Genomic DNA, 26,361 nt, shown 5'->3' with positions numbered 1-26,361 from the left:
CCAATGGAGCCCTGGCTGCAGGAGGGGAGGAGAGAGACAGAGGAAGGAGGGGGGGGGGTGGAGAAGCCAATGGGCGCTTCTCCTATGTGCCCTGGCCGGGAATCGAACCCGGGTCCCCCGCACGCCAGGCCGACGCTCTACCGCTGAGCCAACCGGCCAGGGCCCCATCACCAGTTCTTGGTGTTTTCCTTTTATAACTGCATCTACTTCTAAAGCAATTTTTAAAAAAACCTATGGTAAGTTGATTAAATACCTACTCACCATGTTAAACATGGAGTAAGCTTTTTAAATTGCCTGTACCATTATTTGAAAATACTAAAAAAAGTCAAGAAAGAAAACCAAAATTTACCAGTGTAACTGAACTGTAATATAAGCATGAATGATAATTTATAATAGGGTGGAAACTAGGTTTGGCCTTAGACATAATAAGGTATTTTAAGTTTATGAGTAGGGTGTGGCTCATATTGTGTACCTAACTCTTGAAATTTATAATAACTATAAGGTGTATTATACACACTTATTCAAATTTGTGCTGTTATTTGGGTAACTAAGCCATGTTAGACATTTACTTTCTAGCAAGTTTTAGTGGTGAATGAAGTAACTGCAGGGTCAGTAGGCATGTGAGGGAAAACCTAATATTTTAGGGTAAATGTTTTCTGCTGTTTACTGGCTCATTTAAGGTAAAAGTTAAGTAGCAAGGAAGTCTTTAGAGAAGATCTGAATATGAAAATACAAACTTGGAAAACAGAAACATTAGACACAAGGTTATAACCATGAGTACTGGGTGCTTTTCAGAACCATTCCTGTAGTGTTCCTTTTAAGTAGTCATTGGCTTAAAATGGATTTGAAAAACAATTTGTGTGGATCACAATATTTTAGAGACTTTTTAAATTATATACAGTGTGGCAAAATTAGTTATTTTTCTCTTTCTGTTAACGATTTATATATAAGTTCAACTTTCTGTCTTTTAGGCTACTATCTTTTGGTATATCTTTTTCTTTGAGTTTAAATAATTCTTTTGTAATAGGAAGATAAAGATGAAGACACTGAACCTTAAAAATAAACAAACAGTTGTTTTCACACTTTAGTTTTAATGGGGTCATTTAGAATAATCTCTTATGAAAGCAGAGCTTGTCTTTCTGTTCTTAAACAATTGTTAATCATGCCTGTAATGTCACTGCCTACTTAGTGTTGTCAGACATGGGTAACTCTTGGCATAAGAGAGTAAATTAAAAGGGTTAGAAAGGGTCTTTGGAAAAAAAGAAAGGCTATTTGTGGACAATGTGATCTTTTTTAAAAAAAATTAATAGGACTGCTTTTGGATATCACTTCAATAGTATTTTTTGGAGGGGAATGTTGAAGTTATAAATCTGCTTCTGCATTTAGGAAATAAAATGAGAAGATAAATATTTTAAAATGGCAATTGAAAAGATGAATGACTTTCTGCTCTGTTAAATATTTGAGCCATATATCTCAGATAATTATTTAACTGCATATTTATTTTATATATATTTTGTGTTGCCTGTTTTTCTTTTAGCTTTGGGGAAGATGGGAAATGGAGAAGGACATAAACCAAAGAAAAGGGAGTCGTTTCATTGTCTAGATAGGAAGGTAAATGTGAAATCATGAGGTAAATTTTTGTAGCATAAAAAATGTTGACTACTGCACAGTGGTGTAAATTGAGTCTGTAAGAAAAGGGTATGCCGAGGAGTCAGGGAACTGGTCTAGGAAAACTCATAGATATTGAATTTAGAATTGACTTTATGGAAAATGAATAAGGAAGAGAAAAACTGGTTTCCTAGATGTGAAATAACATGAAAAGAGACCCCAAAATTTGGCTTGCTCCAAGGACCAATAACATTCAGGGAAAGAGAAGCTGGATTTTATTGATCCTGCGATTTGTGGAGGAGCTCATATTTATATATACTGCTCACAAAAATTAGGGGATATTTTATAGCTTCATATTCATTTTGAAATATCCCCTAGTTTTTGTGAGTAGTGAGTATTATCTGGAGCCTGACTGCATGGGTTCAAATTCAATAATTGCCACTTAATAGCTGGGTAATCTGGGGTAAATTACTTAACCTCTCTGTAAAATTAAACTACTAAGAGTAGCTGTCTTCATAGAGTTGTATGAATGTTGACTGAGTTAATACAGATAGAGCTTCAAGAACAGTGCCTGGCACATAGAGAGCTGTGGTAGAGTGAATTGTTACTGGTGAGGCAATAGAATAAGAAAAGCATTTATTCATTCAGGAGGCTGTTGTGCTAATCTAGGTATGAGCTGGTGAAGGTTTGGAGTTGGTATTCATATAGGAAGTAGGAAGGAAAAATACCCGAAGAAAAGGCAGATTGGAAGGATTGGATTTTTGTAGGTAAGAGAAATGACCCAAACTTGCAGTTCTGCATAATTGGAGAATGGTAGTGTTGGAGGAAGTAAAGATGTTGAATTGTTTAGAGCAATTAAAAATTCACAAGGACTGGGATGATACTGGCTAATTTGCGTATTTATGACAGAAGAAGTACAAGGAGATGTGTTAAATAAAGATTTTGGCTTAAAAGAAGTTCTTTTCTGCTTATAAAATTAAGGAACAGTTATCATTGAAAAGAAAATTGGAGAAAGAAAAAGCAACAGAGAGAAAAAATCACCCAGTACTTCATAATCCAGAGAAAATTGTTTTTTTTTCTTTTAGTCTTTTTTTCTGTTAGCTCTGTGTTTACAAAGTTGAGAGCTTAATGATGGTTTCATTTTATGTCCTGCTTTTTAAATGTCACTTAATATTATGAATATTTTCTCATGTTTTTAAAGCTTATCAATTTGATTTAAAATTGTTGTGTGATATTATATGGAATGAATATTGCATAGCTTATCAAATCGGTTTCTTACTGTGTGCCGTTCAGGAGTTTTGTTAATTCGCTTTTCTTATAAACACCTTTTTGTACATACATATATTTTTATTCACACTTTGATTTCCTTTGGATAGGAGATGGAGATTTTGTTTCTGTGCCTACAAGTTATAATTAAAGCCAAATGAATGAATGAATACCCTTAAGGTAATGAACTCAGAGGGAGATAAATTATCAGGCCAAGGATTGCTGTTAATGGTGGAGTTAGGTATATGAAAGTAATGACTGTGGTTGATTTTATTATGTAAAAACACAAATTCTTATTAGTGTATGAATGGAGTATATGATGGCATTTGGTATAGATTTGTATATAAATGGGTTGTGCATGACTGTAGGAAATTCCTATCTTTCTTTGACCTGTGTTTATTGAAATGGGGTGGAATCTAATGGGGAGTCTGTCAGTTAGAGCACTTGAATTCTTGACTTTTTATAAGAGAAACGGTGTATAGCGTAGTGGGAAGAACTGGGCTTAGGAGCCAGACAACTGGATTGGAATCATTGCTTTTCTACTTCTTAGCTGGGTGGCACCCTCTCAAGTAATACTGATGATAATATTAATTATTATTAATATTAGTAATTATAACTAGTATTGTCAGTATTTATTGAATTATTATTATAAGCCAGGCACTATGCTAAGCAATTTACAGGTGTTATCTTACTTGACTTTGGATAATGAGATGTGACCTGGTTGCAGGTAGGGGTGAGGAAATGCTGCCACTGGGGCAACACATCAAAGTTGCTTTTTAGTGCCATAAAATTATTATATTGTTAAAAATCTAAAAAGAAGTCAGGCCAGAAGAGTAATTTTGAAAGGTCATCAGGTACCTTAGAACCTTACTTTCTATTTTTACATTCAGTTTTTTCTTAGTACTGTTATTTTGTAGACTAGACATTGTGTAGTGCAGAGTGACCAGCAGAAGTGTGCATACACCTCTTGAAATCCCTTTTCCATGCTTTAGGCATTGTCACTTGGATGTAATGTTTTCTCCATATTACCTCTCCAGCTATTTGAAATTTTTTCTGGACTGAGGTGTAGTCTCAGTAAATAAATAAAGAAAAAATTACATGACCTGAGAGGATAAAATACTTGGGAGACAGGTGGAAGAGAATGTTAAGAGTCTCTAGGTCAGAGCTTCTCCACTTTTTTTTTTAATGGTAGAGGAGAAGAAACACTCGCTCAGTAGCGTGAAGCAGTACTAAAAATTCATGTCGTTTTACTTTCTGCTCCCTAGCACAATCATATCTGTTGTAATGTTTTAATTAATCACTGAGTAAAGCATTATGTTTAGCTATGGCATCTCCTTCCTCCTGTTTTGCTTTGTAGTTTTGCTGTTAAGGGCCAGAGGGGAGTGGGATGCAGGCCTATACTATATTTTTCTTAGTGAGAAACCCAGTGCTGAAGCGTGTTTAGGTGACTTTATTCCTGGACCATTTCTTCCCACAAAAGTCTATGGAAAGAGATCATTATTATATTAGGGGAGGATGGTTTTGGTAGGGAGGAAATTATATTACTCTCCAAACTGAAGCACAGAGAGGTTTGTTAGTAATGGAACTGTCATTTGAATTTCTGTTTTCTATTTACAGGTAGATCGTCCTATAGTTTCTTAACATATCCATGGCTTGAGAAGAAAATATATATTTTTATAGGGAGAGCTTTGGAATTTTTTGTCATTCTTGTGCCATGCTTAAAATGTGCTTTCATAAAGATCATGGTGAGTCATCCAAGCTACTGTAAGCTGATTGGGGATTTAAGGATCACATTTAAAGATCACACATAAATGAAAACAGATTAGGGATTGGTTACTAATTTACAGATTAGGGATTGGTTACTAATTTTTATTGTATTGGGTAGTGACTGAAGGATAAAAACTTCAAAATAACATAAAACAATTTTGAGATAAGTGCAGGACAGAAAAATACCACCTCTTTTTTTTTTTTTTTTTTTTTTTTAACAAGTACACTACCATATCTTACTGTATTTTTGGTTATTAAAAACGGAAAAAGTTTGCCTAAGATTTCATTTTGTCAGATCTGTTTTAGGTTATAGGAAGGTGAATTTGAACTGAAGGGTTCTGTGAATTTGAAAGAATATGAGGCAGCCATTTTCAACAGTTGTTGGTTTATTTTTTTCTGGTGGTTCTGCCAGTGAGCCGTTATGAGGCTTTAAAATGAGCAGGAGCAACTCATGATTACTGTTCCGCGACTTCATTGGTGGTTAATGTGGAGAACACGGGTTAAACTTAATATGATCATGCAACTCCAATCAGTGAGTAAATGTGCTGCTTCTCTCAGCGAGACTTGAGTAGTGGTGGGACACCACAGGGATCCCTCCTGGGAGAGAATTACAGTCATCAGGTTTCTCAGTCCTTGAGGCATATGTTGTTGGGGATAAATAAAAGGTTTGCTGTGCCACTAGAGAAGAAAAAACGATAGGCTCACTTTGAGCTTATGGTGGAAGCATGATTTGGCCACGGGTTAGGGAATCTGAATTTGTATGGGTACTCATAGACCATGGGTGAAAATCTTTTGAGTTCTCTTGAGTGAGCAAGTCCTCTTAGTTTTTTGCTATTTGGAAGCCTTACTCTATCCAGTTGACTTGGTCATCTGTTCAGAGGCCTATTACCTCTCTGCTTGGCATTGGCCTGTCATGGTTTTGGAAAATGTTGTTCACTGTTAGTTCTAATTTGGAGTAAAGTTAAAGGGGAAAATGATGAGATATTTAAATCTCTTGGTAGAAACTTACAGCCAGCTTGAATTGATTATGCCTCTACAACTAGGTAAGTTAGACTCGTTTCAAGACTATACTGAGTATCTTACCTGTCTCTTAATCGAAGTACCAGCTAGTTCTTTTTGTTATGGAGATAGCATAGTTTATTATATGGCAAGACCACCTTTTATCTGCCAAAGAGCTACAATCCCTGATTTGTGATTTTGAAATCCAAAAAGATCTGAATCAAAATTTTCCTTTAAATTCAGCATAAACTATTTTCATGGCAAAATCTGATCCTACCTGAAGGGACGCCATTGACATTCCTCATTTCTCTTGTTACTGTTTGGTTATCATGTGCTAGGGGTGATTTGTAACATATGGTATATATAGTATTCTGTATGTCTTTTCTAAAGTATGGAAAACTGGATTCTAAAACCCACCTGCCCCCTGGGTTTCAAGAAAGGTATTATTGACCTCCCGCTTGGTATGTGCCTCTCAGGTATCGTTTTCAACTCAAAATATGGAGTTCTGTTTTGGACTAAAAATCCGTATTAGAGGTTTTTATTACTTTGTATACAGAAAAAAATATGGTGGACTTGTTAATATAAAAAATTCTTTTTGGAATATAAACTTTTTAGGCTGAGGTTTGTGATTTGAACAGTTTCTTCAATGTATTGATGTAGGGAATTGATCTCTATTTTGAGGAGGGACAAGCTTTTTCATCTTTTGGGCAAAGGAGTGTACTGATATTTCTGTGGTCAGTTTGCATGGAAATTTTCAGAGGACTAACAGTAGATATACACTGCTCACAAAAATGAGGGGATCAGGGAACATGCAGGTACTCCAGTACTTACAGTCTTTTGTACAGTGCATTTTCACCAATGACATAGAAGTTGGTTTTGCATCTCATTTGTATAATCGAACAACTTTCTTTGACTTGTTTGCTTTTCTGGTGTTCTTGTTTAATAAAAAATATCTAATGCTTTTTTTATCGCTTCATATTAATTTTGAAATGTCCCCCAATTTTTGTGAGCAGTATGTTTATACACATGTAAAAACAATGAAAATAGTTATTTACACACACAAATACAAACCCATACACACACAACACTAGCATCATATGATCACCTCTAAAAGAAAGCCTCAACCCTGACCATACCCAATTTTGACTGCTGCTTGAGAGCAAACAGAATTCTACCGTACCATCTTCATGAAGAAAAGGAGGAGCTAAGGTATGGTTCTATAGGGGACAAACAATAAAACCAGTCTTTGGTGCCTGACCGGGCAGTGGCTCAGCGGATAGAGCGTCGGACTGGGGTGTGGTAGACCCAGGTTCGAGACTCCAAGGTCTCCAGTTTGAGCGAGGGCTCATCTGGTTTGAGCAAAAGCTCACCAGCTTGAGCCCAAGGTTGCTGGCTCGAGCAAGGGGTTTCTCAGTCTGCTGAAGGCCAGCAGTCAAGGCACATATGAGAAAGCAATCGATGAACAACTAAGGTGTTGCAATGCGCAATGAAAAACTAATGATTGATGCTTCTCATTTCTCTCCGTTCCTGTCTGTCTGTCCCTGTCTATCCCTCTCTCTGACTCTCTGCCTCTGTCTCTGTAAAAACAAAAAACAAACAAAAAAACAAAACCAGTCTTTGGTAACTTTATTCTTTCTTTTCTTTTTTAGAGAGAGGAAGGGGGGGTGGAGAGAGAAACATTCATTTGTTGTTCCACTTTACTTATTGAATTGGTTAACATTGATATGTTTTAGGACAGTGCTCCAACCAACTGAGCTATCCAGTCAGGGGCTCTTCTTTCCTTTTATATTGGTTAAAAGTTTTCTGGCCCTGGCCAGTTAGCTTAGTCAGTTATGGCATTATCCCAGGACACCAAGGTTGTGAGTTTGATCCCAGTCAGGGTACATACAAGAGTCAACCAGTGAATGCGTAAATAAGTGGAACAACAAATTGATGTTTCTCTCCCCCCTTCTAAACTCAATCAATAAAAAATTTTTAAAAAGTTTCTTAAAAAGAAAAATTGTGATTATAATGAGTATGTGAAAATTCTCTCGGTCTTTCATTGGCTTCTTAGTCCTACTACTGTTTAATATAAACTAGGAAAGTAACAATGAAGTGAGGTGAAATAGTATGTTGTGTGGGTGCTTTGAGACACAGTGCCAGTTAGCCATTCGGACTTTTCTGGTTGCCTTGCAAGCTTGTTCCCTGTACTGTTCCCAGTACTACTGTCTCATGAACAGTGATACAGTGTTGAATAGTTAAATCCACTTGAAGTGTGTAGGAGTTTGAGATGCTGTGCTGTAGGAACGTAAAACAGGCAGTACAGACAGGGTCTCTCTTACCTTTTCATGGTTACAGAATCCCTTGTCAATTTTAAAGAGTAGTGCTTGCTGAACTAATTGTACAGCAGTAGGACTTTGCCTAGTGAATGATTGGGGAAAGGGGAGGAGTCTTATTGTTTTTTAAAAAAGCAATAATGATAAAAGAACTGCATAAATATTTACTCATACATTATTCATAATTCTTGTAGAAAGTTGGTAACTGTTCATTTTACAGAGGAAATAGAGAAATCAACAGTGATACACATTTCCCTGTGGTTTCTCATTGCCCCCTCAGAAGCAGCAAACTGATCAGTGGTAGTTGCACCTGCACTGATACCAATCTACACCAGCGCATGGTTTGTCTTGAGGAGGAATTTAATATCTCTAGAAATCTTTAAAATTTGTTGTTATAACAGAAGGCTTAACTGGTATAATATGGATATTCTCCAAAAAAAAGAGCTTCAAGATTTACTTATTTTTATTAAAAAGAAAACAATTATTAAAAGCCTCCATAAACTACTTTTAGTACTGTAAGTTATTCAAGCTATACAGCTACAACCTGAAATGTCTTTAGGAGAGTGTAATTTTTTTTATGTGTGGTCTTCTCTTACTGTTCAGCTGTCATCAGACTTTATGCCTTGGGAAGAAGATGAAATTTGATAGATGTGTAATTATTGGAATAGTCACATTTATTATTTAGTTGAGGCTATAGAAAAGAATGGTTGCTTCAGTGTGGAAAATTCTTTATTTTCACTTCCGCTTTTTAAAGATTTAGTGTTTATTTAGATATAAAGGCAAGTAAGAGCAGATAGGAAATAGTTATTCCAAAGGTAGTTTAAAAATGTTATTAAATATACAGAAGAGATTTTAATGGAAGTTGTTAAAATTTAATTTTGGCAGCTTTTAATGCATTAAAATGAAAAGACTGATGCTAACTTTTATAATACTGAGAGGGTGTTGATTAGCTCATTTTGTATTTTCGTTTATTTAAAAGTAGGCTGGGCTTTCATTATATTGAAGAGTATCATAGTTATTACAGAGAGCTCTTACTAACACACTTTTATTTTATTGGTCTATGTAGAATGGTTTGTTTAAGGTGGTAGAGAATAGATAGAAACACATTCTGGTATAGTGGAAAGAGGAGGGGTTTGGAGTGACAGAGTTTTGGTTCAGTGTTGGCTTTATCTTTTACTAGATTTATGGTTCTAGGACAATATGTTAACTTCTCTGAGTCTTGTTTATCTCATGTCTAAAATGAGGAGAATAAAAATACTGCCTTAAGGGGCTGTGATAGTGGTCAAGATAAGTAATTTTTAAGGAAATTCTTTCTGTAATGTGTATATTTGTGGTTCAGCGCTAATGTCTTATGTTAGGTGGCATAGCAACTCTTGAAGGGATTCCAAATTTACAAGTACGTATATATGTAAAAAGTGACTCTTCATGAAAAACTCATGTATTTCAGTTACATATAATTATTGAAGATTAAAATAGGTGATTGAGAGGGATGATGGCCTAAAGGACTCCATAGTCTTTATACAACACCAGAGTGGTTAACTCTTTCACTAACGAGCATGAAATTTCTGTTGGATCGGCATTGAAAAACACTGCTTTATAGTAGGTAACCCTCAAAATCTTAGAATTATTTAGGTGAGTTTTTCCTCTTTTGGTTAGGTGGAGAAAGTTAAAGCAAAAAAGTAAAGAAATCCTTACACGTATTCTTTGTTAGAACTCTGTTAATTACATCCCAAATCATAGAGCCCCCAAATTAGTACTCTTGAGCCCTTTTTTCTCAGCTTATTTGTTTTAAAAGCTTGTTGAGGATCTGTTGTACAGACAGGGTTTAACCTCAGGCTTAAGTAGGTGCAACAGCCAAATAGTTCTTAGGAGTCGACTGCTTTTGCTTTGATGAGCAGTAATCTGAACAAGATTTTAGTGTCAGTAAGAGTCAACCTTTTAAAGATTTAAAAGTACAGGATGTGGAGGCCTTTGCATACTCTCTCCTGAGTAAAGATGAGAAGGTGCAAGGATGAAGTTGGGAAATACAAGTGGAATGTCCATCTGCTGTACAGGTAGGGAGGGCTGATTTAGTCTCACCCATAACTGACAAGGTAGCAGGTCTTGGGACTGTCTGCTGATGCCACTGTGATCAGAGAAGTTGAGGGATCCCCCAGGTCCCAAATTGCCCTTTTTCATTTAATGTTTTTGTTTGGGTATATAAGACACCTGGCTCACTTTTTACTGGAAAATATTGGGGTTTTCCCTGACTTTCTGTATGTTCATGGGATTGTATTGTTTAAATGTTTACCTTTAGCCTGACCTGTGGTGGCGCAGTGGATAAAGCGTCGACCTGGAAATGCTGAGGTCGCCGGTTCAAAACCCTGGGCTTGCCTGGTCAAGGCACATTGGGAGTTGATGCTTCCAGCTCCTCCCCTCTTCTCTCTCTCTGTCTCTCCTCTCTCTCTCTCTGTCTCTCCCTCTCCTCTCTAAAATGAATAAATTTAAAAAAAAATTAAAAAAAAAATAAAAATAAAAAAATAAATGTTTACCTTTATTTTAAAGAAGGAAATCAAGTCCAAATTTCCTGAAACCTAGAGCTAGTAGGGCTATTGCTGTGGCTTCGATGGAGGACTGTGGACTTTTGGGGTTTATAGTTGTTGTTTTCTGATTGTTTAGGATAAGACAATGACTGGGTTTGGGTGAGAAGGGTTATAGGATGATTTGACAGTCACTACGGGGCCTTCTGTCTCTGGGTTTTTTACTGTAATTATTCCTAATGCTTTTTTTTTTTTTTTAATTTTTCTTCCTATTATTATTGAGAGGAAGGGAGGCAGAGAGACATACTTCTGCATGCACCCTGGCTGAGATCTACCTAGCAAGCCCCTTAAGGGCGGTGCTTTGCCTGTCTGGGAAGTTGCTATTTTTAGTGCCTGAGACAAAAGCCATCTTCAGCTGGAACCATCAAGCCATGGCTGCAGGAGGGAAAAGGGGCAGAGGGATGGGGTAGAGAAGCAGATGGTCATTTTTCTTTGTGCCCTGACCAGGAATTGAACCCAGGACATCCACACTCCGAGCATACACTCTACCACTGAGCCAACTGGCCAGGGCCCCTAATGCTTTCTTGAAAGGTTTATGTTAAATTACAACAGTGTGAGAGTAGATGGTAGGTAAAACAGCAGAACTAAGGACCTTGGGGATGGATAGCAAGAATTCATGAATATAATTTCCAAGAAACCTGGGGCTAGGTGAAGTAGCTTACTTTTCTTTCATAGGTGATTGATGATTTCTGCTGCCATCTCTGTAATCTGTTACTTCACTACTGGATGTTGTAATAGTCTCCTTACTTGGACTCTTTACTCCCAGTTGCTCTCTTTTCCAATCTGTCTTAGTCTGCTCAGGCTGTCATACAATAATACCGCAGACTGGATTGCTTAAACAAGAGCAATTTGTGTCCTAACAGTTCTGAAGGCTGGAAGTCAGAAATAGGGTACCAGCATGCTTGGGTTCTGATGCTGACTCTGGCTTGTGGACAGCAGCTGCCTTCTTGCTGCATTTTCAAATAGTCTTGGCTCAGTCTGTAAACTTGAGCAAGTTGGGGAAAAGAGAACTCTTCTTATAAGGCCACACTAATCCCTTTACAGGGGTCCCATTCTCTCTCTTTTTTTTTTTTAAAATATGGAACGCCTCACGAATTTGCGTGTCCTCCTTGCACAGGGGCCATGCTAATCTTCTCTGTATCGTTCCAATTTTAGTGTATGTGCTGCCGAAGCGAGCACCCATTCTTTTTTTTTTTCTTTTCTTTTCTTTACTTTTTTTCTTTTTAGTGTATGTGAGAAGAGGGGAGATAGGCAGACTCCCACTTGTGCCCCAGCCAGGGGCTGAGCTCTAGTCCTGAGCTATATTTAGCACCTGAGGCTGATGCACTCCAAGGGAGCTAGCTATACTCAGTGTCTGGGCATGCTTGAACAAACTAAGCCACTGGCTGTGGGAGGGAAAGAGGGAGAGAAGGGGGAGAGGGAGAGGAAGAGAACAGATTGTTGCTTCTCCTGTGTCCCCTGACTGGGAATTGAACCCAGGGAGTCCACACACTGGGCTGATGATCTGCCCACTGAGTCACCAGCGAGGGCTGGGGCCCCATTCTGATGATGGACTAATTTAACTCTTATGACCTCTCAAGGGCTTCACTTCAAAATACTGGCTTCAGTAGAGAAATTTTGGGGGATACAAACATTTAGTACATGTTGGTCAAATAAGTTTGTAAATATATATATGTTTGCTCACTTATAGTTTGCATTGGGTGTGGGGGACAGGCTGTAAGCAGGCAGGGTCGTTATAGCCTAAGGCTTAATTTTAAGACTAAGCTTTTCCCCACACCCTTGACTGTTGCATGATAGGGGGTGGTGCACTCTCTTGAGGAATCCCATCATGCCTCAGATAAGTGATTTTGTATCAGAGACTTCCTTGTTTGTATATTGGATTAAAGGTTTTGATTTCTACACTATAAGGGGAGAGCAGAGAAAGGCCACGTGGAGGAGAGGAGAGGCAGCCAAGATGGCAGAGTGATGAAGGAGAAGCCCGTTTGTGCAGAGTTTGTGCAGAGAGAAGGAGATAGGGAACAGAGGTGAATAAGGCTGGTGAAGTAGGAACCTTTGCTTCTAGGAAACTCAGATGAGTCAGTGGCTTTGGCAACCCTGAATGGAAAGGAAAGTGTTTTCTCACTGTGTGTATTTCTCGCCCGCCGGTGCGAGCTAGGATAAAGCTAATGGCCCACCAGTTCTTGGTTCCATTGTTTCATTACTGTCTGTCCGAATCAAATGGGAACCTGAACGGGCCAGGCAGCTGTGATGGTGGCCGTGGCTACTGGCCTTACAGTACATAATTTTTTTCATATATTTTTTTTCTTTTTCTTTTCTTTTCTTTCCTTTTTTTTTTTTTTTTTTTTTTACAGAGACAGAGAGAGAGAGTAAGAGAGAGGGATAGATAGGGACAGACAGACAGGAATGAAGAGAGATGAGAAGCATCAATCATCAGTTTTTTGTTGCGACACCTTAGCTATTCATTGATTGCTCTCTCATATGTGCCTTGACTGCGGGCCTTCAGCAGACCGAGTAACCCCTTGCTTGAGCCAGTGACCTTGGGTTCAAGCTGGTGAACTTTTTGCTCAAGCCAGATGAGCCCGCGCTCAAGCTGGCAACCTGGGGTCTCGAACCTGGGTCCTTCCGCATCTCTGTCCGACGCTCTATTCACTGCGCCACCGCCTGGTCAGGCTTTTTTCATATTTTTTAACCATCTTCCCCCTTGTGATTTGTCTCAAGAGTCTACATTTGTACCCTGTTGGCAATCAAAACAATCAATAGTCTCACCTTGGTTATTAAGTTCTTTATCTGATAGGAATTTAGGTTTCTCATGTTACACTCACTGCTTACCGGTGTGAACTGTATGATTTGGGCACATTGGTTTTTTTTGTTTGTTTGTTTTTAATTTTTCTGAAGCTGGAAATGGGAGGCAGTCAGACAGACTCCCGCATGCGCCCGACTGGGATCCACCCCGGCATGCCCACCAGGGGGCGATGCTCTGCCCATCTGGGGCGTCGCTCTGTCGCGACCAGAGCCACTCTAGCGCCTGGGGCAGAGGCCAAGGAGCCATCCCCAGCGCCTGGGCCATCTTTTGCTCCAATGGAGCCTTGGCTGCGGGAGGGGAAGAGAGAGAGAGGAAGGAGAGGGGGAGGGGTGGAGAAGCAGATGGGCGCTTCTCCTGTGTGCCCTGGCTGGGAATCAAACCCGGGACTCCCGCACGCCAGGCCGACGCTCTACCACTGAGCCAACCAGCCAGGGCCACATTGGTATTTTTTACCTGACCTTCTACCTCTAGTTCTTTTCTCCCAAACTGGAATGCCTTCTGTCATTCTTGTGCCATTTGAACCCCCTGTCATTTATGAAGTCTTTTCTAGCCATTACAAGTCATAATTTTGTAAAAATGTGTCTTGCAGATACTTTAAGGACTCTTGGGTAAAGGGAAGTATGAGTTCTGTTTTGCTCCTGTAAAGCCAGTAGCCACGGCCACCATCATAGCCGCCTGGCCCGTGCAGGGTCGCATTAGATTCGGACAGACGGTAAAGAAACAATGGAGCCACGAACTGGTGGGCCATTATCTTTAATCCTAGCTTGCGCCAGGTGGGCAAGTAAAAACACACACTGGGCTCCAAAACCCACTCATTCAGTGCTCACAAAGCTACTGACTTATCCAAGTTTCCTAGAATCAAAGGTTTCTACCTCACCAGCCTTATTCACCTCTGTTCCCCATCTCCTTCTCTCTGCACAAACTCTGCAGTAATTAACTTCTCCTTTAGCACTCCGCCATCTTGGCTGCCTCTCTCCTCTCCACGTGGCCTTTCTCTGCTCTCTCCTCTAATGATAATCTCAGGAACCAAGAGAGCAAGCACCCGGTCTGCCCCACTTTATAGTGCAGAAATCAAAACCTTTAATCCAATATACAAAATAGGGAAGTCTCTAATACAGGGGTCCCCAAACTACTGCCCGCGGGCCACATGCGGCCCCCTTAGGCCATTTATCTGGCCCCCGCCGCACTTCTGGAAGGGTACCTCTTTCATTGGTGGTCAGTGAGAGGAGCATAGTTCCCATTGAAATATTGGTCAGTTTGTTGATTTAAATTTACTTGTTCTTTATTTTAAATATTGTATTTGTTCCCGTTTTGTTTTTTTACTTTAAAATAAGATATGTGCAGTGTGCATAGGAATTTGTTCATAGTTTTTTTTATAGTCTGGCCCTCCAACAGTCTGAGGGACAGTGAACTGGCCCCCTGTGTAAAAAGTTTGGGGACCCCTGCTCTAATACAAAGTTACTTATCTGAGGCATGATGAGATTGCACCACCCCACATCAAAAAGGGTGGGAAAGGCTTAGTCCCAAAACCAAGCCCCTGGCTACAAGGATCCTGCCTGCCCACAGCCCGCCCCCAACACACATTAATATCACCTGGGCAATGAGCTTCCATGTGGGCAGCACCATCTTTAACAAAGTGAGCATAATATATTTTATCTGTCCAACAGCTCCTGAAGGCAAAGCTAAGGTCAGTATGGCACTTATGGCTAGTAGATTTTGAGTGCAGCCAGTTATTGTAGCTAGATAGTCTCATAAGTTTAAAAGAAGACTGAAGCCTACTTCTGATGAATATTGAACAAGGGATTTCTGTTTGTTGGAGTTCTACTCTGTGACTTTCCAAGTTCTTTTTTAGCCTTAAAATTCTTTACAATGCTTTCATCTTTTAAAAAAATTACATGTGTATTAGCCAGATTATAGCTCCCTAAAAGCAAAGATAGTGTTTTACATTTGTTTTTCTGCTAAGTACTCTACTTTGAGGTCAACAAACACCTGACGTTTGACTATTTTTAGGTTTGGGAATATATGATAGGTTGGTGGAAAGAAAGATTAAATTCCTTAAGTTAAATTGCCTAGATTAAATTTCCTAAATGGTATTTATCTTTTCTAGCATCAGCTGCATGGTGTTCATTTATTAGAATATAATGAGAGACCTGAGGTGTTTATTAGGATAAATAAATTCTACTTATTTTCTTATTTCTTCTGAAAAGATCTTAGCCCATCCAGGACCCTACATTCAAAGATCAAGGATGAATAAGAAGTTTCCAAATGGTTAAAGCCATTGATGTTGTACATGAATACAGCTGCTGCTACTGAACCACAGCCAGCCCTGATTCTGAAAAACAAAGAGAAGTGATACTTTCATAGTTTTCTTTTCACAGGGCGTGTGTTACTTTTGTGCTTTAGTAATGTTAGATTGTGGGGAGAATGGCTTGTCTGATTCTGAGATCCATTGGTAAAGGAGTTCTGTTGCATAAGGGCCGTAGGAACCATTTTACTACAGTATGGATGGAAATCAGTTGATGGCGAAAGCTTTGCAAGTGATACTTTTCCTAAAACACCCTGATTTTTGCCAGTTGGATTGGCCATGGAAGAGAGATTATGTAATCTAGCATTAGAGTAGATGTGGGGAAACATCCATTAAGAGCAGGAAAAGATTATCTTATTTTAATGGAACCAAGTCCATTTACCTGCTTAATCTGTGACAGAACAGTGAACTGCCTACCACCTTTTACTTAAAGTTTCTACATCATCTTCAGTTTTGAGGCCAAAGTTGTTTTTGTTGACCATAGAAAAATACGTTGTCTTTGTACTTTGAAGTTAGGTTGCCAATCTAGACATTATGTCTTTGGCAGCTGTGTCATTCATTCATTCATTCTTTCATTCACTCAGCTAGGAATTGAGTTGTCCACTGTGATGTAATTTGGAGCTAAAATATTACCCTTGTATGTGGAACTTGGAAAAATCTTGTCTTAGGAACACAATGGAAGGTTAAGAAATTTTGTCAGACAGATTTAGGACTATATCAAGGTGGAGATGTGATCTGGATGATAAATCAGTTTAGTAAAGCTTCTCATGAACTTAAGGCAACTTAAGCTATTAGCTACTAGACTACTCATATATGTCTCGGTACTTATATAGCTTACCTATGAAATGTGTAGAATATATTTTCTTATATAGTCTCTAGAGTGGATTTTTATTTCATACATTAACTTTCATGGCTTGTAAAATCTGCCGATTTCTGAGATGCCACTTTTATAGACTTAGGTTGATTTTTAGTTCTCTGAAAGTGCCCATTTGCTCCCTGTGAAAGGAGCAGATTTGGATATATTCAGTGAGTCTAAAATGAGATAATTGGTATTTTTATTATTTGAATAGAGGCTTTGTATTTTTGAATTCTGTGAAACAAAGCTGTGTTTGTAAACACATTTCAAAAATATAAATGACAATTTTTAGTGAAGATGTTAACTGAATAGCAAGAAAGTTCAGAAAAAAAGGAGCTTTTGTTGACATTTAATAATAATCTAACTGTTTTCATTGACTATCTCATTGATGTTTAAAGAGAACCTGATTTTTAGAATTTTTTGTAATGAAAATAATCTACAGTTTGTGTTGTCATAGGAAAATCTTTTCTTGGTATCCAATATCCTGTATTAATTTGAGGTTCTCAACTATTGTCTTGGTTTAGAAGAATGTATCATAAGCATTCTTCAATGTAAAAATAGTTTGGGAAGCTCTAGGAAAGCATTTGTTTAATGCTCTGATGTAAGATGAACAAACAGGTTGCTGTGTTATTGGACCAATAACAGGAATATTTTGGTTTGGCTCAAATGGTTAGGTGTAAATAAACGTTGTAAAAGTGCTCAGGCAAAATCCAAAGTGCGTCTTTAGATTTGTAAAATAAAGTTGTTAATTTTATACTCCCCTCCAATTCCTTCATATTTTAAAGACTTTTTTGGCATTCTAATGAAATTGTCTGTTCAGGTGTAGCAGTATTATTCCAGAGGAAGTGTCTTACATCTATTTGTAATGTGGTTTTCACTAGCCTAGGTGACATAGGTGGGAAGTGTTAAATTTTAAATAAATTTAGAAATATGTAAGTGATTGAAAATGTTTTCTTTGAAAATACAAGCCATAGTTAAAAAAAATCTAAACAGCACAGAATGCTATATGGTAGCAAACTAAAAACCAAAATCTTCTGGTTATTTCTTCCTGTTCCCCCTTTCCACTCCCTTGGCAGAGACTTACACTGTTAAATTTCTTCTCAGAGTTTTCTCTTTATATGTACATGGTGAATAGAGCATGTCTCTTTCTCTCTCTTTTTTACGTGATAGGGAATAACAGTTCTTCAAATTAACCTTTTCACTTAACAAGAGAGGAATGTAGGGGATCATTCTTGAGCCCATATTGATTTTAGTAGGATATTTGATTTTTTAGAATATGTGTAATGATTTGACCTGTAGAAAGTGACAATTGTACAATACATATACCTTAATGAAGCTAAAAAACACGAAAGCATGAGCATTTATTGGCATTCTTTTCTTTTTTTCTTTGAAGTAAGAGGAAGGGAGGCAGAGACAGATTCCACATGCACCCCAGCATCCCCTCAGCAGGTCCCCTACTGGCGATGATCTGCCCATCTGGGGTTGCTGCTTCATTGTTTGGCAACTGAGCTATTTTTAGCTCCTGTGGTGAGGCCACAGAGCCATGCTCAGCTCCCAGGGCCAACTTTGCACAAACCATTTGAGCCATGGCTGCAGGAGGGGAGAAGAGGAGAGAGAGAGAAAGAAAGAGAGAGAAGATGGGGGGGGGGGGGAGGGTGAAGAAGCAGATGGGCACCTCTCCTGTGTGCTCTGACCGGGAATTGAACTTGGACTTCCACTGGCCAGGCTGACACTCCACTGCTGAGCCAACTGGCCAGGGCCGTTTGTTGGCATTCTTACTATTTCAGTTTCACCAATTTAATTGTTCTCCCTTTTAGGAAACAAGCACAAAAAATGAGTTTTATTGTAATAGGAAGCATTCCATAAAATACTAGTTCCTTATGTATAGGCCCTGAGCACTGGGTACATTTTTACATGAGTTAACATAATCTTCACGATAACTCTTTGAAGCAGAGTCAGTTTTACTCCCCATTTGTACAGATGAGGAAACAGAATTCAGGTGGTTTGAGTAACAGCAGTTAAGTGGCAGAATCAGATTTCAAAGCTAATCCGTACAGTTATACAGCAGTAGCTAGTTATTCAGGTTGTTAAAAAAAATAGTCTCATGGACAGTTGTTTAATATTCTGTATTTAAACCTCACAGTTATTTAATATGAAAGTTTGGTGAATTAATCATTGCTAAAATGTGTTTGATGGAGGGATTTGATCTTCTTTGACCCCAGACTCAGTAATGTAGTAGCATCATTTGGAGAGCTTTTAACAAATACTTATTCCTGGGCCTTGGCTGGGTAGATCAGTTGGTTAGAGCATCCTGGTACCCCAAGGTTGGTGGTTCAATCCCCGGTCAGGGCAGGTTCAGGAGTCAACCAATGAGTGGCTGCATAAATAAGTGGAACAAGAAGTTGATGTGTCTCTCTCCCCCTCTTCTCCTCTCCATCCCTCCCTTTCTTTCTCCATCTCCCTGTCTCCCTTTCTCCCTCTCCTTCCTTCCTCTTTCTCTCAAATCAATAAACAAATTAAAAAAAAAAACAAATCTATTCCTGGATACCCCACCCAAGATATTCTGATTGCATAGATCTGGGGTACAATCTAGGAATCTGAATTTTTAACAAGCTGATACTTAATTCTTAAGGAGCCAACCAGACTCCATTTTAGAACCACTGAAGTGTGTCTTTGTTTCAAATTTATGAATATGAGGTTTCAGTTCTCTACTTGTATTCTCTCTGAAAATAATGAACCATTACTTTGTGGAAAGGAACATCTGAAACTTGAAAGTTCATTTAATGTGTTAAAACAAAACAGTTCATCTTTTTGAGCTGTGTTACTTGTTGCTATAAGGATTTATTTTCTTCATAGGGCCACACTGTAATGGTCGGTGCTTTAACTGAGGTATCTTGTTTCTTGCAGAGGCAAACACTGTAGAAACATTTTGTAAATACATCTCTAAAATGCATAAACAGAAAATTAAATGATCAAGACTCAAAAGGCTCTAGAGATGGGTTTCCCATTTCATTTTCAGTAGAGAGCAAGACAATACTTATCTAAAGAAATAATTGTGGATTAGATGTCTTGCCTTGTCATTGCTTTAAATGTTGAGCCTGGATTACCATGCTTCTAAGACACGAGAATTCAAAAATAAAGCACTTGATGGCTTTTATTTTTTATATATTTTTCTGCATTTTGGTAATCCTGGATATAAGAAGTGAAAAATTCTCCTACTTCCTTTAGAAATTTTGCTTACTATGAGCCAGGGAAGAAAGATGGGCAATATTTCTGGCATTGTTAATTTTTAGTGCACAAAGTATTTTTTTTTTTACAATGTGGTCTATTTTATGAGCTTTCCTGTCATGAGTACAGTGAAATTAGCAAGTCCTATTAAAATCAGCTAACACTGTTTACTAAATTACATTAACTAAGATAATATAGGAAATACAGAGATGAATATGATAAAGTCTGTGTAAAAAGTGGTAAATAAAGCTACTCAGGAAAGTGTTAATTCTTCTATTTGTTGTAGTAAGGGAGACTGGAGGAGATGGAATTTCAATTGTCTAGAGCACAGAAATTGAAATTGGGGAAAAGGCTTTCTAGAAGGAGGATATGGCATAAAGATGTATTAAGTAGAAAATGGGCTTTATGTTCTAAGAATAGTGACTGATTTAATCTGGTGTAAATTTGTGTGTGTGACTGACTGTTAAAGATTCTTTGCATTTCCATATACATTTTAATCAGTTTGTCAAATTCTGTAAACAAAGCCTACTGGGATTTTGTTTGAAATATATACTGCTCACAAAAATTAGGGGATATTTTATGGCTTCATATTCATTTTGAAATATCCCCTAATTTTTGTGAGCAGTATAGTTGCTCTATATACTTAATTTTTTTCATTCTTACTATATATATATTTTTTATTTTACTGACTTAGGATACTGGCTATCATAGTAAATATATAATGTTAAATAGAAATGGTGAGAATTGGCATCTTTTCCTTGTTCTTCATTTTAAAGGAGAAACATTCAATTTTTCACCATTAAGTATGATTTAAAGTGTAGGTTTTGGTAGATGCTCTTTACCAGGTTGCTGAAATACCTTTCTAAACCCAGTTTGCTGAGTGTTTTTTGTCATGAATGTACTGAAATTTTGTCAAATGCCTTTTCTGAATCCACTGAGATCATCAGATTTTCCCCCCTTTTTCTGTAATAGTGAACAACACGGTGTTTTGTTTTTTGGGTTTTTTTTGGTTTTTTTTTCTTTTCATTTTTCCGAAGCTGGAAACGGGGAAGCAGTCAGACAGACTCCCACATGCGCCCGACCGGGATCCACCCGGCATGCCCACCAGGGGGCGATGTTCTGCCCCTCTGGGGCATTGCTCTGTTGCATCCAGAGCCATTCTAGCGCCTGAGGCAGAGGCCACAGAGCCATTCCCAAGCCCGGGCCATCTTTGCTCTAATGGAGCCTTGGCTGCGGGAGGGGAAGAGAGAGACAGAGAGGAAGGAGAGGGGGAGGGGTGGAGAAGCAGATGGGCTCTTCTCCTGTGTGCCCTGGCCAGGAATCGAACCCGGGACTCTTGCACGCCAGGCCGACACTCTACCGCTGAGCCAACCGGCCAGGGCCAACACGGTGTTTTTTTAATGTGTAAACCAATTGTGTTTTTGTAATAAATTCTACTTGGTCCTGCTATTTTTTTATATTAATGAATTTAATTTGTTAATATTTTGTTAAAGATTTAAAAAAATATTTTATTTATTGATTTGAAAGAGAGAGAGAGAAAGGTGGGGAGGAGGAGTGAGAAGCATCAACTTGTATGTAGTAGCTGCTTCTCATATGTGCCTTGACTGGGCAAGCTGGGGGTTTTGAATCAGCGACCTCGGCATTCCAGGTTGACACTTTATCCACTGCACTACCACAGGTCAGTCTGTTAAGGATTTTTGTATCTATTTTTATGATGGATATTAATCAGTAGTTTTCTTTTTTTTCTTTTTTTGGTATTATCTTTGTTTTGGTTTGGCATTGGGATCATGCTGGCCTCATCAAATGTTTTGGGAACTGTTCCCTTGTTCCTCTCCTATTTTCTGAGAATGTTTGTGTGGAAGTGATATGTCTTCCTTAAGTATATAATATAGGTCAACAGTGAGACCTTCTAGGCCTATGTTATTTTTATAAGTTGTTATTTTTGTTGTTTTGTTTAATTTTCCAATTGATTTGAGAGAGAGGGAGAGGTAGAGAGAGGAAGGGAGAGAGAAACAACAGCTCATTGTTCCACTTAGTTGTTCCATTTAGTTGTGCACTCATTGGTTGCTTCTCACATTATGTGCCCTGACTGGGGGTGGAACTTGCGACTGTGGCACACTGGGATGACACTTGATTCATTGAGCCACCTGGCCATGGTCTTTATAAGGTTTTAAATTGTGAATTCAAATTTTTAGTTTATTTAAGGCTATTCAGATTTTCTGTCTTCCTGAGAATTAGATTTTGTAATTTTTTAAAGGAATTTAAAAATTTCATTTGTTATTAAATTTATTGACCTAAAATTATTCATAATATTTTATTATTTAATTTTGTATAGGCTATATAATCATGTTTTGTCTTTCCCTCTTAATGTTGATCATTGGGTCTTTTTTCTCTTTTTTTCTTTATCAGTCTTAACAGAGTTTATATTAATCCTTGTATTTTCCATCCTCATCATTCTTCATTTCTTTATGTATATCCAAGTTTCTCTCATCTCAATTCTGTTTAAAGAATTTCCTTTACCTTTTTTATAGTGTAGGTGTGTGGACAATGAATTCTTTTTATTTTTGTCTTTATTTTTCAAAGATATTTTTGCTGGAAATGTAATTCTAGATTGACTTTCTGCTTTTGACAAGTTTAAGATCTCTTTTTTTCTTTTGGTTTTCATTGTTTTTCAACACAAGTCTTCAGTAATTCTTTGTTCCTTTCTATGTGATATTAATTTGTTTGGTTTGGGTTTTTTTTTTTTTGCCTCTTGCTACTTATAAAATTTCCATGTGTGTATGTGTGTTTCATATGTATGTTTATAGTGCTTTATCAAATTTGAAAGTATTTTGACCATTGTCACGTGATTGTTCTTCTAGGATTCCAGTTACACATGTTAGCTCTCTTGATATTATCCCAGTCATATTTCTTGTTACAATTCAGTTTTAATAGTTTGTATTATTGTGTTTTCAAGCTACTGATCTTTTTTTATAGTATCTAATGTATTAATAATCATCCTGTTCAGTAAGTGTTTATTTCAGATACTGTGTTTTATTTCTAAAGGTCTCTTTTTGGGTCTTGCATCTCTTTCCTCACAATGATCCTGTTTTATTTTGTTTTTAAATCACTGAGCAATTTGTAATAGCTGTTTTTTGTTTTTTGTTTTTTCATTTTTCTGAAGCTGGAAACGGGGAGGCAGTCAGACAGACTCCCGCATGCGCCCGACTGGGATCCACCCGGCATGCCCACCAGGGGGCGATGTTATGCCCCTCTGGGGTGTCGCTCTGTTGCATCCAGAGCCATTCTAGCACCTGAGGCAGAGGCCACAGAGCCATCCCCAGCGCCCGGGCCATCTTTGCTCCAATGGAGCCTTGGCTGCGGGAGGGGGAGAGAGAGACAGAGAGAGACAGAGAGGAAGGAGAGGAGGAGGGGTGGAGAAGCAGATGGGCACTTCTCCTGTGTGCCCTGGCCGGGAATCGAACCCGGGACTCCTGCACGCCAGGCCGACGCTCTACCGCTGAGCCAACCGGCCAGGGCCTGTAATAGCTGTTTTTAAGTCTTTGTTTGCTAACATCATCACCTTTTTATTCTGGGCCTGTTTCTGTGGACAGATTTTTCTTCTGGTTATGGGTCACATTTTCCTGCTTCTGCACATGTGTGGTTAATTTATTTTTTTATTATTTTAATTTTAATTTTATTTTTTTTACAGAGACAGAGAGAGACAGAGTCAGAGAGAGGGATAGATAGGGACAGACAGACAGAAACGGAGAGAGATGAGAAGCATCAATCATTAGTTTTTCGTTGCGCGTTGCAACACCTTAGTTGTTCATTGATTGCTTTCTCATATGTGCCTTGACTGTGGGGCTACAGCAGACCGGGTAACCACATGCTCAAGCCAGTGACCTTGGGTCCAAGCTGGTGAGCTTTTTTGCTCAAACCAGATGAGCCTGCGCTCAAACTGGCGACCTTGGGGTCTCAAACCTGGGTCCTCTGCATCCCAGTCTGATGCTGTATCCACTGCGCCACTGTCTGGTCAGGCCATGTGTGGTAAATTTAGAGTAGACTCTAGACATTGTTAATCTAATATTGATTATTTTGATTTTGTTCTCTCCTTTAAAGAATGTAGGATTTTGTTATGACAGGAAATTAAGTTACTAGAGATCAACTCAATACCTTCAGTCTTGTTTTTAAGCTTTTTTTTTTGGATGGTTCTAGAGTAACTTTAAGAATAGTTGACCCTGTTACTAAGGCATAACCTACTCTGAAGACTTTACTGAATGCCTCAAGTTTTCAATGTTTATGCACTACTATGACTCTTTCCAACATTTGAGGTCTAGGAGTCCTGTTTGAGCTTGATGAGTTGTTGAACCTATAACTTCTTGGTCATTTCTTGGCTGCCTTTGTGGAATTTTACCATATGCTTGATAATATACTCAAGGGGGACCTCATGCAGATTTTTGGAGATCTTTCTCTGTATAGCTTCCTCCTTTGAATCTTTGCCCTACAAATTCCAGCTGCCCTTTTCTCTCATAACTCCAGTCTCTTCACTTAACTCAGTGATACTGCTCTGTTCTGCTTGAGATCCCATTCCTGCACAGTGATCTGCAAATTGCTTCCAGGCAGGAAACCAGGTTGATGGTAGAGTTCGCATAGTTTGCTTCCCCTTTCTCAGGGATCACAATCTTACATTGTTTTCCAGTTTTATAATTGTTTGCAGTGGGATGTTACTATATCATTGTTGAAATTGGAAGTGCCCCCGTTTTTAAAAGGAAGGTAAATGTGGCTATTAGAAAATATGTAATAGGGAGAGTGGAGGCAGAATTCTTGAATGAGGGCAGTATTCATGAAGCTAGGACAACCATGTAAGTCTGGTCATGTGTTAACACTGCATTATGAGTGATGGCCCTGAAGGTGTGTTGTATGTAGCTTAAATAACAGACAGCTTTGCATGGAGCAGAGCTAGGTGAGGATACAAGTGAGCATGGGCAGATATGGAATTGATAGAACCTAATCTTAATTTAGTAGTGTGAGGTAGAGTGGACTATCCAAAATGATGTCAAAGTTATTTTATGTGATTTATTTATCACTATGTAGATGAATAAGTCCTATTCACAAGGATTTCATGAGACTTCATTGAGATCATGTATGTGAAAATGCTTTCTAAATGACAAAGCAGTATACAATTTGAAGTATTATTTATTGTTAAAGTCTATCCTCTAGATTTCTACAGAAGAGTCTGAATAATGTCCTGATGTCATAGTGATCTGAAAAACTTACCTTAACTCCAAAACATCAGAATTCATGTTCAGAGAGATTTATTCCTCTCTTTGAAGAATTTAGTCAGTATGTGAGAGTTTCTTAACCTCAGGGCGATCTGTGTAAGATAGCTCTTTAAATAAAATCCTTGATTCTAGAAGAGACTATTAAGACAAACTGTAGTCAATACCAGTGAAGTACACAGTAAATACCAATGACATTCTGTGTCAATTGAGGAAGATAAAACATTGTTCTCAGTGGTGGAATCACCTCAGAATGAAGCTGAAGACTCAAGTTTATGATAGAATCAACTCAGAGGTCATAACCAAATGTATGGAAGTGACAACAGTCTTGAAAGCTTCTATAGAATGTGAACATGTTCCATTATTACAGGTGTTATCACCTCTTTCCTACGTGTTGCACTTGAGCTCATCTTCCTCTGTCATTAGAGGGAAGAGAATGCTTACATTTTTTTTATAGTAAGAACACATAAAGTCCTACTCTTTCCCCAGATAGATCATAACCTACAAGAAGTAGACAACAAGACCGCAATGCAGATTACTGTTAACTGATTTTTATCTGCTTGATTCCCAACAGCTTTTTGTTGGTGACTGTGTGAGAGAGAATGTCCAATTTCATGACTTCTAGAAAAGGTCATTTCACAGAACCCTGAAAAGGCAAAAACAGTTGTTACATTTTAAAAATGTAGTTGAAATCCTTGATTTTAGTTTTATTCATCCCATTAAATTATTTTGTATATTTATATATGCTTTTATCTGTTTAGTTTTCATCTCTAGAATCTTGATTTGTGTCTTTTTATATCTTCTTTATCTCTTAAGTTTTTGGAACATACGCAGTAGTTTATAATAACTGATTTAGTATCCAGAGCTATCAATTCTTATGTCTGTGTCAATTCTGGGTAAATTTAATTGACACCCTCCTCGCCACCACTCTGTGTGGTTGATACTTTTCTGCTCCTTTCCTTTTTTTTTTTTCTTTCTTTAAAGGCAAGAGATAGAGACAGGAAGGGAGAGAGATGAGAAGTCAACTCATAATTGCAGCACCTTAGTTGTTCATTGATTGCTTCTCATATGTACCTTGAGTAGGGACTCCAGCTCAAGCCAGCAACATGATCCCATGGTCAAGCCCACGACCCTTCACTCTTGAGCCCATGCTCAAGCTGCATGAGCCTGCATTCAAGCTGGCAACCGTGGGTTTCAAACCTGGGTCCTCAGCATGCCAGGCCAACACTCTATACACTGCGCCACCACCTGGTCAGGCCTTTTCTGCTTCTTTCTATGCCTTGTGATTTTTTTTTATTAGATTCTAGATATTGTGAATTTTACCTTGCTGGGTGCTGTATATTTTTGTATTACTAAAAATGTTCTTGAGCTCTT

General features: G+C 38.3%; 1 protein-coding gene and 1 non-coding gene across 10 annotated transcripts in view; one reads left to right on the top strand and one right to left on the bottom strand.

Moving 5' to 3' along the window:
- The window catches only part of TCF12 (transcription factor 12), a 378,278-nt gene that overhangs the window by 6,591 nt on the left and 345,326 nt on the right, over window positions 1–26,361 (top strand). The gene's annotated exons all lie outside the window — the stretch shown is intronic.
- On the bottom strand, window positions 11,607–11,713 carry LOC136377770 (U6 spliceosomal RNA). The gene has a single exon (XR_010746402.1). It is a non-coding gene; the product is annotated as a U6 spliceosomal RNA (small nuclear RNA).

This window comes from Saccopteryx leptura, chromosome 6, assembly GCF_036850995.1.
Source record: "Saccopteryx leptura isolate mSacLep1 chromosome 6, mSacLep1_pri_phased_curated, whole genome shotgun sequence".
Classification (NCBI taxonomy): Eukaryota; Metazoa; Chordata; class Mammalia; order Chiroptera; family Emballonuridae; genus Saccopteryx; species Saccopteryx leptura.
Note: the sequence above shows the minus strand (reverse complement) of the source record. Positions and strands in the feature narration are given on the sequence as shown.